This window comes from Oncorhynchus masou, unplaced genomic scaffold, assembly GCF_036934945.1.
Source record: "Oncorhynchus masou masou isolate Uvic2021 unplaced genomic scaffold, UVic_Omas_1.1 unplaced_scaffold_1318, whole genome shotgun sequence".
In the NCBI taxonomy this organism is placed as follows: Eukaryota; Metazoa; Chordata; class Actinopteri; order Salmoniformes; family Salmonidae; genus Oncorhynchus; species Oncorhynchus masou.
Window position 1 is genome coordinate 42031 of NW_027003045.1, and position 19472 is coordinate 61502.

The window sequence follows — 19472 nt, forward strand, 5'->3', positions numbered from 1 at the left end:
GACTACTGATCTACAGACTGCTGATCCAAGACTCCTAATAGTGGTGTATCCTTGTTGTTACTACCGAACAGACTACTGATCTACAGACTACTGATCCAAGACTCCTAATACTGATCCAAGACTCCTAATAGTGGTGTATCCTTGTTGTTACTACAGAACAGACTACTGATCTACAGACTACTGATCCAAGACTCCTAATAGTGGTGTATCCTTGTTGTTACTACAGAAGAGACTACTGATCCAAGACTCCTAATAGTGGTGTATCCTTGTTGTTACTACAGAACAGACTACTGATCTACAGACTACTGATCTACAGCCCCTAATAGTGGTGTATCCTTGTTGTTACTACAGAACAGACTACTGATCTACAGACTACTGATCCAAGACTCCTAATAGTGGTGTATCCTTGTTGTTACTACAGAACAGACTACTGATCTACAGACTACTGATCCAAGACTCCTAATAGTGGTGTATCCTTGTTGTTACTACAGAAGAGACTACTGATCCAAGACTCCTAATAGTGGTGTATCCTTGTTGTTACTACAGAACAGACTACTGATCTACAGACTACTGATCCAAGACTCCTAATAGTGGTGTATCCTTGTTGTTACTACAGAACATACTACTGATCCAAGACTCCTAATAGTGGTGTATCCTTGTTGTTACTACAGAACAGACTACTGATCTACAGACTACTGATCTAAGACTCCTAATAGTGGTGTATCCTTGTTGTTACTACAGAACAGACTACTGATCTACAGACTACTGATCTACAGCCCCTAATAGTGGTGTATCCTTGTTGTTACTACAGAACAGACTACTGATCTACAGACTACTGATCTACAGCCCCTAATAGTGGTGTATCCTTGTTGTTACTACAGAACAGACTACTGATCCAAGACTACTGATCCAAGACTCCTAATAGTGGTATATCCTTGTTGTTACTACAGAACAGACTACTGATCTACAAACTACTGATCCAAGACTCCTAATAGTGGTGTATCCTTGTTGTTACTACAGAACAGACTACTGATCCAAGACTCCTAATAGTGGTGTATCCTTGTTGTTACTACAGAACAGACTACTGATCTACAGACTACTGATCCAAGACTCCTAATAGTGGTGTATCCTTGTTGTTACTACAGAACAGACTACTGATCCAAGAATCCTAATAGTGGTGTATCCTTGTTGTTACTACAGAACAGACTACTGATCCAAGACTCCTAATAGTGGTGTATCCTTGTTGTTACTACAGAACAGACTACTGATCTACAGACTACTGATCCAAGACTCCTAATAGTGGTGTATCCTTGTTGTTACTACAGAACAGACTACTGATCTACAGACTACTGATCCAAGACTCCTAATAGTGGTGTATCCTTGTTGTTACTACAGAACAGACTACTGATCTACAGACTACTGATCCAAGACTCCTAATAGTGGTGTAACCTTGTTGTTACTACAGAAGAGACTACTGATCCAAGACTCCTAATAGTGGTGTATCCTTGTTGTTACTACAGAACAGACTACTGATCCAAGACTCCTAATAGTGGTGTATCCTTGTTGTTACTACAGAAGAGACTACTGATCCAAGACTCCTAATAGTGGTGTATCCTTGTTGTTACTACAGAACAGACTACTGATCTACAGACTACTGATCCAAGACTCCTAATAGTGGTGTATCCTTGTTGTTACTACAGAACAGACTACTGATCTACAGACTACTGATCCAAGACTCCTAATAGTGGTGTATCCTTGTTGTTACTACAGAACAGACTACTGATCTACAGACTACTGATCCAAGACTCCTAATAGTGGTGTATCCTTGTTGTTACTACAGAAGAGACTACTGATCCAAGACTCCTAATAGTGGTGTATCCTTGTTGTTACTACAGAACAGACTACTGATCCAAGACTCCTAATAGTGGTGTATCCTTGTTGTTACTACAGAACAGACTACTGATCTACAGACTACTGATCCAAGACTCCTAATAGTGGTGTATCCTTGTTGTTACTACAGAACAGACTACTGATCCAAGACTCCTAATAGTGGTGTATCCTTGTTGTTACTACAGAACAGACTACTGATCTACAGACTACTGATCCAAGACTCCTAATACTGATCCAAGACTCCTAATAGTGGTGTATCCTTGTCGTTACTACAGAACAGACTACTGATCCAAGACTCCTAATAGTGGTGTATCCTTGTTGTTACTACAGAACAGACTACTGATCCAAGACTCCTAATAGTGGTGTATCCTTGTTGTTACTACAGAACAGACTACTGATCTACAGACTGCTGATCCAAGACTCCTAATAGTGGTGTATCCTTGTTGTTACTACCGAACAGACTACTGATCTACAGACTACTGATCCAAGACTCCTAATACTGATCCAAGACTCCTAATAGTGGTGTATCCTTGTTGTTACTACAGAACAGACTACTGATCTACAGACTACTGATCCAAGACTCCTAATAGTGGTGTATCCTTGTTGTTACTACAGAACATACTACTGATCCAAGACTCCTAATAGTGGTGTATCCTTGTTGTTACTACAGAACAGACTACTGATCTACAGACTACTGATCTACAGCCCCTAATAGTGGTGTATCCTTGTTGTTACTACAGAACAGACTACTGATCTACAGACTACTGATCCAAGACTCCTAATAGTGGTGTATCCTTGTTGTTACTACAGAACAGACTACTGATCTACAGACTACTGATCCAAGACTCCTAATAGTGGTGTATCCTTGTTGTTACTACAGAAGTGACTACTGATCCAAGACTCCTAATAGTGGTGTATCCTTGTTGTTACTACAGAACAGACTACTGATCTACAGACTACTGATCCAAGACTCCTAATAGTGGTGTATCCTTGTTGTTACTACAGAACAGACTACTGATCCAAGACTCCTAATAGTGGTGTATCCTTGTTGTTACTACCGAACAGACTACTGATCTACAGACTACTGATCCAAGACTCCTAATAGTGGTGTATCCTTGTTGTTACTACAGAACAGACTACTGATCTACAGACTACTGATCTACAGCCCCTAATAGTGGTGTATCCTTGTTGTTACTACAGAACAGACTACTGATCTACAGACTACTGATCTACAGCCCCTAATAGTGGTGTATCCTTGTTGTTACTACAGAACAGACTACTGATCCAAGACTACTGATCCAAGACTCCTAATAGTGGTATATCCTTGTTGTTACTACAGAACAGACTACTGATCTACAAACTACTGATCCAAGACTCCTAATAGTGGTGTATCCTTGTTGTTACTACAGAACAGACTACTGATCCAAGACTCCTAATAGTGGTGTATCCTTGTTGTTACTACAGAACAGACTACTGATCTACAGACTACTGATCCAAGACTCCTAATAGTGGTGTATCCTTGTTGTTACTACAGAACAGACTACTGATCCAAGAATCCTAATAGTGGTGTATCCTTGTTGTTACTACAGAACAGACTACTGATCCAAGACTCCTAATAGTGGTGTATCCTTGTTGTTACTACAGAACAGACTACTGATCTACATACTACTGATCCAAGACTCCTAATAGTGGTGTATCCTTGTTGTTACTACAGAACAGACTACTGATCTACAGACTACTGATCCAAGACTCCTAATAGTGGTGTATCCTTGTTGTTACTACAGAACAGACTACTGATCTACAGACTACTGATCTACAGCCCCTAATAGTGGTGTATCCTTGTTGTTACTACAGAACAGACTACTGATCTACAGACTACTGATCTACAGCCCCTAATAGTGGTGTATCCTTGTTGTTACTACAGAACAGACTACTGATCCAAGACTACTGATCCAAGACTCCTAATAGTGGTATATCCTTGTTGTTACTACAGAACAGACTACTGATCTACAAACTACTGATCCAAGACTCCTAATAGTGGTGTATCCTTGTTGTTACTACAGAACAGACTACTGATCTACACACTACTGATCCAAGACTCCTAATAGTGGTGTATCCTTGTTGTTACTACAGAACAGACTACTGATCTACAGACTACTGATCCAAGACTCCTAATAGTGGTGTATCCTTGTTGTTACTACAGAACAGACTACTGATCCAAGAATCCTAATAGTGGTGTATCCTTGTTGTTACTACAGAACAGACTACTGATCCAAGACTCCTAATAGTGGTGTATCCTTGTTGTTACTACAGAACAGACTACTGATCTACAGACTACTGATCCAAGACTCCTAATAGTGGTGTATCCTTGTTGTTACTACAGAACAGACTACTGATCTACAGACTACTGATCCAAGACTCCTAATAGTGGTGTATCCTTGTTGTTACTACAGAACAGACTACTGATCTACAGACTACTGATCCAAGACTCCTAATAGTGGTGTAACCTTGTTGTTACTACAGAAGAGACTACTGATCCAAGACTCCTAATAGTGGTGTATCCTTGTTGTTACTACAGAACAGACTACTGATCCAAGACTCCTAATAGTGGTGTATCCTTGTTGTTACTACAGAAGAGACTACTGATCCAAGACTCCTAATAGTGGTGTATCCTTGTTGTTACTACAGAACAGACTACTGATCTACAGACTACTGATCCAAGACTCCTAATAGTGGTGTATCCTTGTTGTTACTACAGAACAGACTACTGATCTACAGACTACTGATCCAAGACTCCTAATAGTGGTGTATCCTTGTTGTTACTACAGAACAGACTACTGATCTACAGACTACTGATCCAAGACTCCTAATAGTGGTGTATCCTTGTTGTTACTACAGAAGAGACTACTGATCCAAGACTCCTAATAGTGGTGTATCCTTGTTGTTACTACAGAACAGACTACTGATCCAAGACTCCTAATAGTGGTGTATCCTTGTTGTTACTACAGAACAGACTACTGATCTACAGACTACTGATCCAAGACTCCTAATAGTGGTGTATCCTTGTTGTTACTACAGAACAGACTACTGATCCAAGACTCCTAATAGTGGTGTATCCTTGTTGTTACTACAGAACAGACTACTGATCTACAGACTACTGATCCAAGACTCCTAATACTGATCCAAGACTCCTAATAGTGGTGTATCCTTGTCGTTACTACAGAACAGACTACTGATCCAAGACTCCTAATAGTGGTGTATCCTTGTTGTTACTACAGAACAGACTACTGATCTACATACTACTGATCCAAGACTATGAATAGTGGTGTATCCTTGTTGTTACTACAGAACAGACTACTGATCTACACACTACTGATCCAAGACTCCTAATAGTGGTGTATCCTTGTTGTTACTACAGAACAGACTACTGATCTACAGACTACTGATCCAAGACTCCTAATAGTGGTGTATCCTTGTTGTTACTACAGAACAGACTACTGATCTACACACTACTGATCCAAGACTCCTAATAGTGGTGTATCCTTGTTGTTACTACAGAACAGACTACTGATCTACAGACTACTGATCCAAGACTCCTAATAGTGGTGTATCCTTGTTGTTACTACAGAACAGACTACTGATCCAAGACTCCTAATAGTGGTGTATCCTTGTTGTTACTACAGAACAGACTACTGATCCTACAGCTCCTAATAGTGGTGTATCCTTGTTGTTAATACAGAACAGACTACTGATCCTACAGCTCCTAATAGTGGTGTATCCTTGTTGTTAATACAGAACAGACTACTGATCCTACAGCTCCTAATAGTGGTGTATCCTTGTTGTTAATACAGCCATCTATTGTGGCTCAGGTGAGTCACTGATGTGATCCTCCTGTCTGGGTTGACACCCCCCCCCCCCCCTTGGGTTGTGCCGTGGCGGAGATCTTTGTGGGCTATACTCAGCCTTGTCTCGTGATGGTAAGTTGGTGGTTGAAGATATCCCTGTAGTGGTGTGGGGGCTGTGCTTTGGCAAAGTGGGTGGGGTTATATCCTTCCTGTTTGGCCCTGTCTGGAGGTATCATCAGATGGGGCCACAGTGTCTCCTGACCCCTCCTGTCTCAGCCTCCAGTATTTATGCTGCAGTAGTTTATGTGTCGGGGGGCTAGGGTCAGATTGTTATATCTGGAGTACTTCTCCTGTCTTATTTGGTGTCCTGTGTGAATTTAAGTGTGCTCTCTCTAATTCTCTCTTTCTCTCTCTCTCCCGGAGGACCTGAGCCCTAGGACCATGCCTCAGGACTACCTGACATGATGACTCCTTGCTGTCCCCAGTCCACCTGGCCGTGCTGCTGCTCCAGTTTCAACTGTTCTGCCTTATTATTGGACCATGCTGCTCATTTATGAACATTTGAACATCTTGGCCATGTTCTGTTATAATCTCCTCCCGGCACAGCCAGAAGAGGACTGGCCACCCCATATAGTCTGGTTCCTCTCTAGGTTTCTTCCTCGGTTTTGGCCTTTCTAGGGAGTTTTTCCTAACCACCGTGCTTCTACACCTGCATTGCTTGCTCTTTGGGGTTTTAGGCTGGGTTTATGTACAGCACTTTGAGATATCAGCTGATGTAAGAAGGGCTATACAAATACATTTGATTTGATGTCCTATTGGTTAGTATTAGAAGCACCTATATATGTCTGAAACTGTCATTCATGCTAGTTTCCATTCATCTGAACATGGCATCTCATCTTCACCTGAAGACCTGACTCAAGATCAGCCTCTAGGTGAAACTACCCATCAGTCTGCAGTATTGAAGAACCAAACAAACGACTGAAGACCTGACTCCAGATCAGCCTCTAGGTGAAACTACCCATCAGTCTGCAGTATTGAAGAACCAAACAAATGACTGAAGACCTGACTCCAGATCAGCCTCTAGGTGAAACTAACCACCAGTCTGCAGTATTGAAGAACCAAACAGACGACTGAAGACCTGACTCCAGATCAGCCTCTAGGTGAAACTACCCATCAGTCTGCAGTATTGAAGAACCAAACAAATGACTGAAGACCTGACTCCAGATCAGCCTCTAGGTGAAACTAACCACCAGTCTGCAGTATTGAAGAAACAAACAAATAGTTTATTTCCTCCAGCGATACTAGATCTATTAAACACACATTCCTGGATGCACACTGACACTACTGACTCTGCTGACTCTGCCGACAATCTGCTGACAGACTCACAGAGAGCGAGGGCGACGGACTGACAGACAGACGGTATCAGTATGTGGTATCTGGACGGACGGACAGTGGGAAACACTCACCACGTCTCGATCCACTCTGGTAGCCATCATCTCCGAAGGTTCATTCTGGTCAGAATACTGAGGCTGTTTATCATCTGATAGAAACAGGTGGAGAGGGAGAAGGGGAAGGAGGGGGAGGAGAGGGAAGAGGAGGAGGAGAGAGGGAGGAGGAGGAGAGAGGGAGGAGAGGGAGAGAGGGAGGAGGGGGAGGAGGGGGTGGAGAGGGAGAAGGGGAAGGAGGGGGAGGAGAGGGAAGAGGAGGAGAGAGGGAGGAGGGGAGAAGGGGAAGGAGGGGGAGGGAGAGGGAAGAGGAGGAGAGAGGGAGGGAGGGGGTGGAGAGGGAGAAGGGAAGGAGGGGGAGGAGCGGGAAGAGGGAGGAGAGAGGGAGGGAGGAGGGGGGAGGAGAGGGAGGAGGGGGAGGAGAGGGGGAAGGGGAAGAGATGGTGGAGAGGGAGGAGAGGGGGAAGGAGGGGGAAGAGGAGGAGAGAGGGAGGAGGGGGGAGGAGAGGGGGAAGGGGAAGAGATGGTGGAGAGGGAGGAGAGGGGGAAGGAGGGGGAGGAGAGGGAAGAGGAGGAGAGAGGGAGGAGGGGGAGGAGAGGGAGGAGGGGAAGAGATGGTGGAGAGGGAGGAGGGGAAGAGATGGTGGAGAGGGAGGAGAGGGGGAAGCGGGGGAGGAGAGGGAAGAGGGGAGGAGAGGGAAGAGGGGGAGAGAGGGAGGAGGGGGAGAGAGGGAGGAGGGGGAGGGAGAGGGAGGAGGGGGGGAGGAGAGGGGGAAGGGGAAGAGAGGGTGGAGAGGGAGGCGAGGGAGGAGAGGGGGAAGCGGGGGAAGTGGGGTAGGAGAGGGAAGAGGGGGAGGAGAGGGAAGAGGGGGAGGAGAGGAAGGAGGGGGAGGAGGGGAGGGAGGAGGGGGAAGAGAGGGAGGAGGGGGAGGAGGGGAAAGAGAAGGTCTTCCCAATAACCTTATTCTCAAATCAAATCAAATGTTATTTGTCACATGCGCAGAATACAACAGGTGTGTAGATTTGACCATGAAACTTACAGGCTCTTAACAAACAATGCAGAATACAACAGGTGTGTAGACTTGACCATGAAACTTACAGGCCCTTAACCAACAATGCAGAATACAACAGGTGTGTAGACTTGACCATGAAACTTACAGGCTCTTAACGAACAATGCAGAATACAACAGGTGTGTTGACTTGACGATTAGGCCTCTGGCTAAGGGTTCGATTAGGCCTCTGGCTAAGTGTTCGATTAGGCCTCTGGCTAAGTGTTCGATTAGGCCTCTGGCTAAGTGTTCGATTAGGCCTCTGGCTAAGTGTTCGATTAGGCCTCTGGCTAAGTGTTCGATTAGGCCTCTGGCTAAGTGGGCGATTAGGCCTCTGGCTAAGTGGGCGATTAGGCCTCTGGCTAAGTGGGCGATTAGGCCTCTGGCTAAGTGGGCGATTAGGCCTCTGGCTAAGTGGGCGATTAGGCCTCTGGCTAAGTGGGCGATTAGGCCTCTGGCTAAGTGGGCGATTAGGCCTCTGGCTAAGTGGGCGATTAGGCCTCTGGCTAAGTGTTCGATTAGGCCTCTGGCTAAGTGTTCGATTAGGCCTCTGGCTAAGTGTTCGATTAGGCCTCTGGCTAAGTGTTCGATTAGGCCTCTGGCTAAGTGGGCGATTAGGCCTCTGGCTAAGTGGGCGATTAGGCCTCTGGCTAAGTGGGCGATTAGGCCTCTGGCTAAGTGGGCGATTAGGCCTCTGGCTAAGTGGGCGATTAGGCCTCTGGCTAAGTGGGCGATTAGGCCTCTGGCTAAGTGGGCGATTAGGCCTCTGGCTAAGTGGGCGATTAGGCCTCTGGCTAAGTGGGCGATTAGGCCTCTGGCTAAGTGGGCGATTAGGCCTGGCTAAGTGTTCGATTAGGCCTGGCTAAGTGTTCGATTAGGCCTCTGGCTAAGTGGGCGATTAGGCCTCTGGCTAAGTGGGCGATTAGGCCTCTGGCTAAGTGGGCGATTAGGCCTCTGGCTAAGTGGGCGATTAGGCCTCTGGCTAAGTGGGCGATTAGGCCTCTGGCTAAGTGTTCGATTAGGCCTCTGGCTAAGTGGGCGATTAGGCCTGGCTAAGTGTTCGATTAGGCTTCTGGCTAAGTGGGCGATTAGACCTGGCTAAGTGTTCGATTAGGCCTGGCTAAGTGGGCGATTAGGCCTGGCTAAGTGTTCGATTAGGCCTGGCTAAGTGTTCGATTAGGCCTGGCTAAGTGGGTGATTAGGCCTCTGGCTAAGTGGGCGATTAGGCCTGGCTAAGTGTTCGATTAGGCCTGGCTCGCAGACGGTGTTCCAATTCATCCCAAAAGTGTTCGATGGGGTTGAGGTCAGGGCTCTGTGCAGGCCAGTCAAGTTCTTCCAAACCCAGATTAGTCTGTCTCACTGACATATGGTGTTTCATCACTCCAGAGAACGTGGTTCAACTGCCCCAGAGTCCAATGGCGGCGAGCTGTACAGCACTCCAGTCGACGCTTGGCATTGCGCATGGTGATCTTAGGCTTGTGTGCAGTTTCTTGGCCATGGAAACCCATTTCATTAAGCTCCTGGCGAAAAGTTATTGTGCTGATGTTGCTTCCAGGGGCAGTTTAGAACTCGGTAGTGAGTGTTGCAACCGAGGACAGACGATTTTTATGTGCAACGTGCTTCAGCACTCTGCGGTCCAGATCTGTAAGTTTGTGTAGCCTACCACTTCGTGGCTCAGCCGTTGTTGCTCCTAAACGTTTCCACTTCACAATAATAGCAATTCCAGTAGAACGGGGCAGCTCTAGCAGGGCAGAGATGTGACTAACTGACTTGTTGGAAAGGTGACATCCTATGATGGTGCCACATTGAAAGTCACTGAGCTCTTCAGCCATTCTACTGACAATGTTTGTCTAGCGCCTTACGTACTACCCCCGTAGCGCCTTACTACTACCCTCTGTAGGTCCTTACTACTACCCTCTGTAGGTCCTTACTACTACCCTCTGTAGGTCCTTACTACTACCCTCTGTAGGGCCTTACTACTACCCTCTGTAGGGACTTACTACTACCCTCTGTAGGGCCTTACTACTACACTCTGTAGGTCCTTACTACTACCCTCTGTAGGTCCTTACTACTACCCTCTGTAGGGCCTTACTACTACCCTCTGTAGGGCCTTACTACTACCCTCTGTAGGGACTTACTAATACCCTCTGTAAGGCCTTACTACTACCCTGTGTAGGGCCTTACTACTACCCTGTGTAGGGCCTTACTACTACCCTCTGTAGCGCCTTACTACTACCCTCTGTAGGGCCTTACTACTACCCTCTGTGGGGCCTTGCATACTACCCTCTGTGGGGCCTTGCATACTACCCTCTGTGGGGCCTTACTACTAACCTCTGTAGGGCCTTGCATACTACCCTCTGTGGGGCCTTGCATACTACCCTCTGTGGGGCCTTGCATACTACCCTCTGTAGGGCCTTACTACTACCCTCTGTAGGGCCTTACTACTACCCTCTGTAGGGCCTTACTACTACCCTCTGTAGGGCCTTACTACTACCCTCTGTGGGGCCTTGCATACTACCCTCTGTGGGGCCTTGCATACTACCCTCTGTAGGGCCTATGACCATACTGAAGTGATATTGAAACAGCCAATGGCTGTGCTGTACTCTGTGTACTCCGAGGGGATCAGACGTGTCACGTAGCTCTCAGAAACCGGTAAGTATCACCATGTAAAGCCTTGTAGAGACAGTCAGTGGTTCAGTCTCACTACATCCCCTGGTTGAACCTTTAGAATAGCTCTATCTCTCAACTATCATGTGGTTGAACCCCTACAACAGCTCTATCTCTCAACTATCACCTGGGTGAACCCCTAGAACAGCTCTATCTCTCAACTATCACCTGGTTGAACCTTTAGAATAGCTCTTTCTCTCAACTATCATGTGGTTGAACCCCTACAACAGCTCTATCTCTCAACTATCACCTGGTTGAACCCCTACAACAGCTCTATCTCTCAACTATCACGTGGTTGAACCCCTACAACAGCTCTATCTCTCAACTATCACCTGGTTGAACCCCGAGAACAGCTCTATCTCTCAACTATCACCTGGTTGAACCCCGAGAACAGCTCTATCTCTCAACTATCATGTGGTTGAACCCCTACAACAGCTCTATCTCTCAACTATCACCTGGTTGAACCCCGAGAACAACTCTATCTCTCAACTATCACCTGGTTGAACCCCTACAACAGCTCTATCTCTCAACTGGCACCTGGTTGAACCCCTAGAACAGCTCTATCTCTCAACTATCACCTGGTTGAACCTTTAGAATAGCTCTATCTCTCAACTATCACCTGGTTGAACCCCGAGAACAGCTCTATCTCTCAACTATCACCTGGTTGAACCCCGAGAACAGCTCTATCTCTCAACTATCACGTGGTTGAACCCCTACAACAGCTCTATCTCTCAACTATCACCTGGTTGAACCCCGAGAACAGCTCTATCTCTCAACTATCACCTGGTTGAACCCCGAGAACAGCTCTATCTCTCAACTATCATGTGGTTGAACCCCTACAACAGCTCTATCTCTCAACTATCACCTGGATGAACCCCTAGAACAGCTCCATCTCTCAACTATCACCTGGTTGAACCCCTAGAACAGCTCTATCTCTCAACTATCACCTGGATGAACCCCTAGAACAGCTCTATCTCTCAACTATCACCTGGTTGAACCCCTAGAACAGCTCTCTCTCTCAACTGGCACCTGGTTGAACCCCTAGAACAGCTCTATCTATCAACTATCACCTGGATGAACCCCTAGAACAGCTCTATCTCTCAACTATCACCTGGTTGAACCCCTAGAACAGCTCTATCTCTCAACTATCACCTGGTTGAACCCCTACAACAGCTCTATCTCTCAACTATCACCTGGATGAACCCCTAGAACAGCTCTATCTCTCAACTATCACCTGGTTGAACCCCTACAACAGCTCTATCTCTCAACTATCACCTGGATGAACCCCTAGAACAGCTCTATCTCTCAACTATCACCTGGATGAACCCCTAGAACAGCTCTATCTCTCAACTATCACCTGGTTGAACCCCTACAACAGCTCTATCTCTCAACTATCACCTGGTTGAACCCCTAGAACAACTCTATCTCTCAACTATCACCTGGATGAACCCCTAGAACTGTTCTCTCTCAAGTCCATTCATGTTGCCATATCATTGACTGCTGAGTGATATCCTGCTTAGAAGAAGGCAGAACCTTCCAGACTCAGTAAGTCCCAGTAACATGTGTTTTCTTACAGTCCTGCTGTTCCGCCGCCCAGGCCGACCAGGCTGCCACACGACTCCTCACGTCCAGCTGGGTGAGGGTGGCGGGGGGCTCGGGGCGGGCGCCGCGGGGGGCGGGATGACCCCGTCACTCTTCAGAATCATCCTATAGGAGTACGGGAAGAGGAGATAAGAGGCAGACAGACAATCAGATACAGACCAGACCCAGATTCAATTCACAGATACAAATAGCACCCCATACAGCACTGATACAGACACAGCCTTGGAATGGAAACCAGCCAATCACAACAACTACTTTAACAACAACAGAAACCCATACCAAGCCCAGTTAAATATTAAAAACCTTCAGAATAAGAACCCATTCTAACAGAGCCCTATAAAGTAACAGAACCCATTCTAACAGAGCCCTATAAAGTAACAGAACCAATTCTAGCAGAGCCCTATAAAGTAACAGAACCCATTCTAACAGAGCCCTATAAAGTAACAGAACACATTCTAACAGAGCCCTATAAAGTAACAGAACCAATTCTAACAGAGCCCTATAAAGTAACAGAACCAATTCTAACAGAGCCCTATAAAGTAACAGAACCCATTCTAACAGAGCTCTATAAAGTAACAGAACCCATTCTAACAGATACATATAAAGTAACAGAACCCAGAGCTCTATAAAGTAACAGAACCCATTCTAACAGAGCTCTATAAAGTAACAGAACCCATTCTAACAGAGCTCTATAAAGTTACAGAACCCATTCTAGCAGAGCCCTATAAAGTAACAGAACCCATTCTAACAGAGCACTATAAAGTAACAGAACCCATTCTAACAGAGCCCTATAAAGTAACAGAACCCATTCTAAAAGAGCTCTATAAAGTAACAGAACCCATTCTAACAGAGCCCTATAAAGTAACAGAACCCATTATAACAGAGCCCTATAAAGTAACAGAACCCAGAGCTCTATAAAGTAACAGAACCCATTCTCACAGAGCCCTATAAAGTAACAGAACCCATTATAACAGAACCCTATAAAGTAACAGAACCCATTCTAACAGAGACATATAAAGTAACAGAACCCAGAGCTCTATAAAGTAACAGAACCCATTCTAACAGAGCCCTATAAAGTAACAGAACCCATTCTAACAGAGCTCTATAAAGTAACAGAACCCATTCTAACAAAGCCCGATAAAGTAACAGAACCAATTCTTACAGAGCCCTATAAAGTAACAGAACCCATTCTAACAAAGCCCGATAAAGTAACAGAACCCATTCTAACAGAGACATATAAAGTAACAAAACCCAGAGCTCTATAAAGTAACAGAACCCATTCTAACAGAGCCCTATAAAGTAACAGAACCCATTCTAACAGAGACATGTAAAGTAACAAAACCCAGAGCTCTATAAAGTAACAGAACCCATTCTAACAGAGCCCTATAAAGTAACAGAACCCATTATAACAGAAACCTATAAAGTAACAGAATCCATTCTAGCAGAGCCCTATGAAGTAACAGAACCCATTCTAACAGAGCCCTATAAAGTAACAGAACCCATTCTAACAGAGCTCTATAAAGTAACAGAACCCAGAGCTCTATAAGGTAACAGAATCCATTCTAACAGAGCACTATAAAGTAACAGAACCCATTCTAACAGAGCCCTATAAAGTAACAGAACCCATTCTAACAGAGCCATATAAAGTAACAAAACCCAGAGCTCTATAAAGTAACAGAACCAATTCTTACAGAGCCCTATAAAGTAACAGAACCCATTCTAACAGATACATATAAAGTAACAGAACCCAGAGCTCTATAAAGTAACAGAACCCATTCTAACTGAGTCATATAAAGTAACAGAACCCATTATAACAGAGCTCTATAAAGTAACATAACCAATTCTAACAGAGCCCTATAAAGTAACAGAACCCATTCTAACAGAACCCATTCTAAAAGAGCTCTATAAAGTAACAGAACCCATTCTAACAGATACATATAAAGTAACAGAACCCAGAGCTCTATAAAGTAACAGAACCCATTCTAACAGAGCCCTATAAAGTAACAGAACCCATTCTAACAGAGCTCTATAAAGTAACAGAACCCATTATAACAGAGCCCTATAAAGTAACAGAACCAATTCTAACAGAGCCCTATAAAGTAACAGAACCCATTATAGCAGAGCCCTATAAAGTAACAGAACCAATTCTTACAGAGCCCTATAAAGTAACAGAACCCATTCTAACAGAGACATATAAAGTAACAGAACCCAGAGCTCTATAAAGTAACAGAACCCATTCTAACAGAGCCCTATAAAGTAACAGAACCCATTCTAACAGAGCTCTATAAAGTAACAGAACCAATTCTAACAGAGCCCTATAAAGTAACAGAACCCATTCTAACAGAACCCATTCTAAAAGAGCTCTATAAAGTAACAGAACCCATTCTAACAGAGCCCTATAAAGTAACAGAACCCATTCTAGCAGAGCCCTATAAAGTAACAGAACCCATTCTAAAAGAGCTCTATAAAGTAACAGAACCCATTCTAACAGAGCCCTATAAAGTAACTGACCCCATTCTAACAAAGCCCGATAAAGTAACAGAACCAATTCTTACAGAGCCCTATAAAGTAACAGAACCCATTCTAACAGAGACATATAAAGTAACAGAACCCAGAGCTCTATAAAGTAACAGAACCCATTCTAACAGAGTCCTATAAAGTAACAGATCCCATTATAACAGAGCTCTATAAAGTAACAGAACCAATTCTAACAGAGCCCTATAAAGTAACAGAACCCATTATAACAGAGCTCTATAAAGTAACATAACCCATTCTAACAGAACCCATTATAACAGAGCCCTATAAAGTAACGTAGTGTTTCTAGTCTCTACTACAGTAGAGTCCAGTCAGAGACGACAGGTAGTTGGAGGTGTTGTACCTTAGTGTTTCGGGCCTCTTCTTCACCTTGCCTCCCTTATGATCCATCATGGCCCCCTCTATATCAGCCTGGATCAGGTTGGCCTGGTGGAGACAGACAGACAGACAGACAACACATCACTAACTGTGTGTGTGTGTGTGTGTGTGTGTGTGTGTGTGTGTGTGTGTGTGTGTGTACCTTGATGTCGTCACACTGGAACAGGTGCAGGTCTGGTTTGCCCTGGCCCGGCTCCTTACACACCAGAGCCAAGATGGAGTCATAGTTGCAGGATGACATCACTGCCTGGCAGTGCATGATGGTCCCCAAGGGAAAGTTCTCCAACTCATTCTGAAACAATAACCAACAGGTCAATTAACCAGCTTAAAAACTGTACTGAGGCCAGCCCTAACAAACAGGTCAGTTAACCAGATTAAAAACTGTACTGAGGTCAGCCCTAACAAACAGGTCAGTTAACCAGATTAAAAACTGTACTGAGGCCAGCCCTAACCAACAGGTCAGTTAACCAGATTAAAAACTGTACTGAGACCAGCCCTAACAAACAGGTCAGTTAACCAGATTAAAAACTGTACTGAGGTCAGCCCTAACAAACAGTTCAGTGATCAGAACCAGCTTAAAAACTGTACTGAGGCCAGCCCTAACAAACAGGTCAGTTAACCAGCTTAAAAACTGTACTGAGGCCAGCCCTAACAAACAGTTCAGTTAACAGAACCAGCTTAAAAACTGTACTGAGGCCAGCCCTAACAAACAGGTCAGTTAACCAGATTAAAAACTGTACTGAGGCCAGCCCTAACAAACAGGTCAGTTAACCAGATTAAAAACTGTACTGAGACCAGCCCTAACAAACAGTTCAGTTAACAGAACCAGCTTAAAAACTGTACTGAGGCCAGCCCTAACAAACAGGTCAGTTAACCAGCTTAAAAACTGTACTGAGGTCAGCCCTAACAAACAGGTCAGTTAACCAGATTAAAAACTGTACTGAGGCCAGCCCTAACAAACAGGTCAGTTAACCAGATTAAAAACTGTACTGAGACCAGCCCTAACAAACAGGTCAGTTAACAAAACCAGCCTAAAAACTGTACTGAGGCCAGCCCTAACAAACAGGTTAGTGATCAGAACCAGCCTAAAAATTGTACTGAGACAAGCCTCTGAATATTCAGGTCATTAAGGAAGTTATGGTGTCACTGTGAAGTTATGGTGTCATTGTGAAGTTATGGTGTCACTGTGAAGTTATGGTGTCACTGTGAAGTTATGGTGTCACTGTGAAGTTATGGTGTCACTGTGAAGTTATGGTGTCACTGTGAAGTTATGGTGTCACTGTGAAGTTATGGTGTCACTGTGAAGTTATGGTGTCACTGTGAAGTTATGGTGTCACTGTGAAGTTATGGTGTCACTGTGAAGTTATGGTGTCACTGTGAAGTTATGGTGTCACTGTGAAGTTATGGTGTCACTGTGAAGTTATGGTGTCACTGTGAAGTTATGGTGTCACTGTGAAGTTATGGTGTCACTGTGAAGTTATGGTGTCACTGTGAAGTTATGGTGTCACTGTGAAGTTATGGTGTCACTGTGAAGTTATGGTGTCACTGTGAAGTTATGGTGTCACTGTGAAGTTATGGTGTCACTGTGAAGTTATGGTGTCACTGTGAAGTTATGGTGTCACTGTGAAGTTATGGTGTCACTGTGAAGTTATGGTGTCACTGTGAAGTTATGGTGTCACTGTGAAGTTATGGTGTCACTGTGAAGTTATGGTGTCACTGTGAAGTTATGGTGTCACTGTGAAGTTATGGTGTCACTGTGAAGTTATGGTGTCACTGTGAAGTTATGGTGTCACTGTGAAGTTATGGTGTCACTGTGAAGTTATGGTGTCACTGTGAAGTTATGGTGTCACTGTGAAGTTATGGTGTCACTGTGAAGTTATGGTGTCAAGTTATGTGTCACTGTGAAGTTATGGTGTCACTGTGAAGTTATGGTGTCACTGTGAAGTTATGATGTCACTGTGAAGTTATGGTGTCATTGTGAAGTTATGGTGTCACTGTGAACTTGTGGTTTAAACTTGGTGTAAAAAGGTTCCCAGAGGAAAGTTTAACAGAGCAGCCTCTTATAGAAGGCCAGGACTATAGGACCCTTTGGTTCTCACCTAATACTCATCTAATCAGGGGGAAAATACTACACAATACTACACCATCAACTGATCAGACCACGGATCAATCAACTGATCAAACCACTGATCAATCAACTGATCAGACCACTGATCAATCAACTCATCAGACCACTGATCAATCAACTGATAAATCAGCTGATAAAAACAGTGATCAATCAACTGATAAAAACACTGCTTAATCAACTGATCAAAACACTGATCAAACCACTGATCAATCAACTGATCAAAACACTGATCAAACCACTGATCAATCAACTGATCAAAACACTGATCAAACCACTGATCAATCAACTGATCAAAACACTGCTTAATCAACTGATCAAACCACTGATCAATCAACTGATCAAAACACTGATCAATCAACTGATCAAACTGCTGATCAAACCACTGATCAATCAACTGATCAAAACACTGATCAAACTGCTGATCAAACCACTGATCAAACTGTTCTTGTTAAAGGCTCTGCATGTTCAATCCACTGTCTGTAGTGGCTATACATCGTTACAGTGATACGACCTCTGTAGAAGTCAAGGCATTAAAATATACCTGCCGTTTCCCTGAGCATGGCAGAGCTGTTGTGTTTATTCAGGACCTGCCGTTTCCCTGAGCATGGCAGGGCTGTTGTGTTTATACAGGACCTGCCGTTTCCTGAGCATGGCAGAGCTGTTGTGTTTATTCAGGACCTGCCGTTTCCCTGAGCATGGCAGAGCTGTTGTGTTTATTCAGGACCTGCCGTTTCCCTGAGCATGGCAGAGCTGTTGTGTTTATTCAGGACCTGCCGTTTCCCTGAGCATGGCAGAGCTGTTGTGTTTATTCAGGACCTGCCGTTTCCCTGAGCATGGCAGAGCTGTTGTGTTTATACAGGACCTGCCGTTTCCTGAGCATGGCAGAGCTGTTGTGTTTATACAGGACCTGCCGTTTCCCTGAGCATGGCAGAGCTGTTGTGTTTATACAGGACCTGCCGTTTCCCTGAGCATGGCAGAGCTGTTGTGTTTATACAGGACCTGCCGTTTCCCTGAGCATGGCAGAGCTGTTGTGTTTATACAGGACCTGCCGTTTCCCTGAGCATGGCAGGGCTGTTGTGTTTATACAGGACCTGCCGTTTCCCTGAGCATGGCAGAGCTGTTGTGTTTATACAGGACCTGCCGTTTCCCTGAGCATGGCAGAGCTGTTGTGTTTATACAGGACCTGCCGTTTCCCTGAGCATGGCAGAGCTGTTTATACAGGACCTGCCGTTTCCCTGAGTAGGACAGAGCTGTTGTGTTTATACAGGACCTGCCGTTTCCCTGAGCATGGCAGAGCTGTTTATACAGGACCTGCCGTTTCCCTGAGCATGGCAGAGCTGTTTATACAGGACCCGCCACCTAGAGTCAACATTACAACACGTGGGCACGGTCATGGGGTACGGAGCGCCATTAGGCCTCCGTACCTCAGGAGGCTCCACTACCGCGTCACCTTCCATACACCACCTCCAACCACATGTTCAGGTCACCTTCCATACACCACCTCCAACCACATGTTCAGGTCACCTTCCATACACCACCTCCAACCACATGTTCAGGTCACCTTCCATACACCACCTCCAACCACATGTTCAGGTCACCTTCCATACACCACCTCCAACCACATGTTCAGGTCACCTTCCATACACCACCTCCAACCACATGTTCAGGTCACCTTCCATACACCACCTCCAACCACATGTTCAGGTCACCTTCCATACACCACCTCCAACCACATGTTCAGGTCACCTTCCATACACCACCTCCAACCACATGTTCAGGTCACCTTCCATACACCACCTCCAACCACATGTTCAGGTCAAGCATAAATGGGCTTTTAGAGATCCACTAGCCAAGATGACTTTCAGTAATTCCCTGATATGATATCCCTGGTCTAGCCAGTAGGTCCCATGATACCCCTGTCCAGTGTATCAGA

The 19472-nt window shown here is 44.9% G+C and overlaps 1 pseudogene; it reads right to left on the minus strand.

The window, feature by feature from the left end:
* The window catches only part of LOC135530290 (epidermal growth factor receptor kinase substrate 8-like), a 32213-nt pseudogene that overhangs the window by 12611 nt on the left and 130 nt on the right, over window positions 1-19472 (minus strand).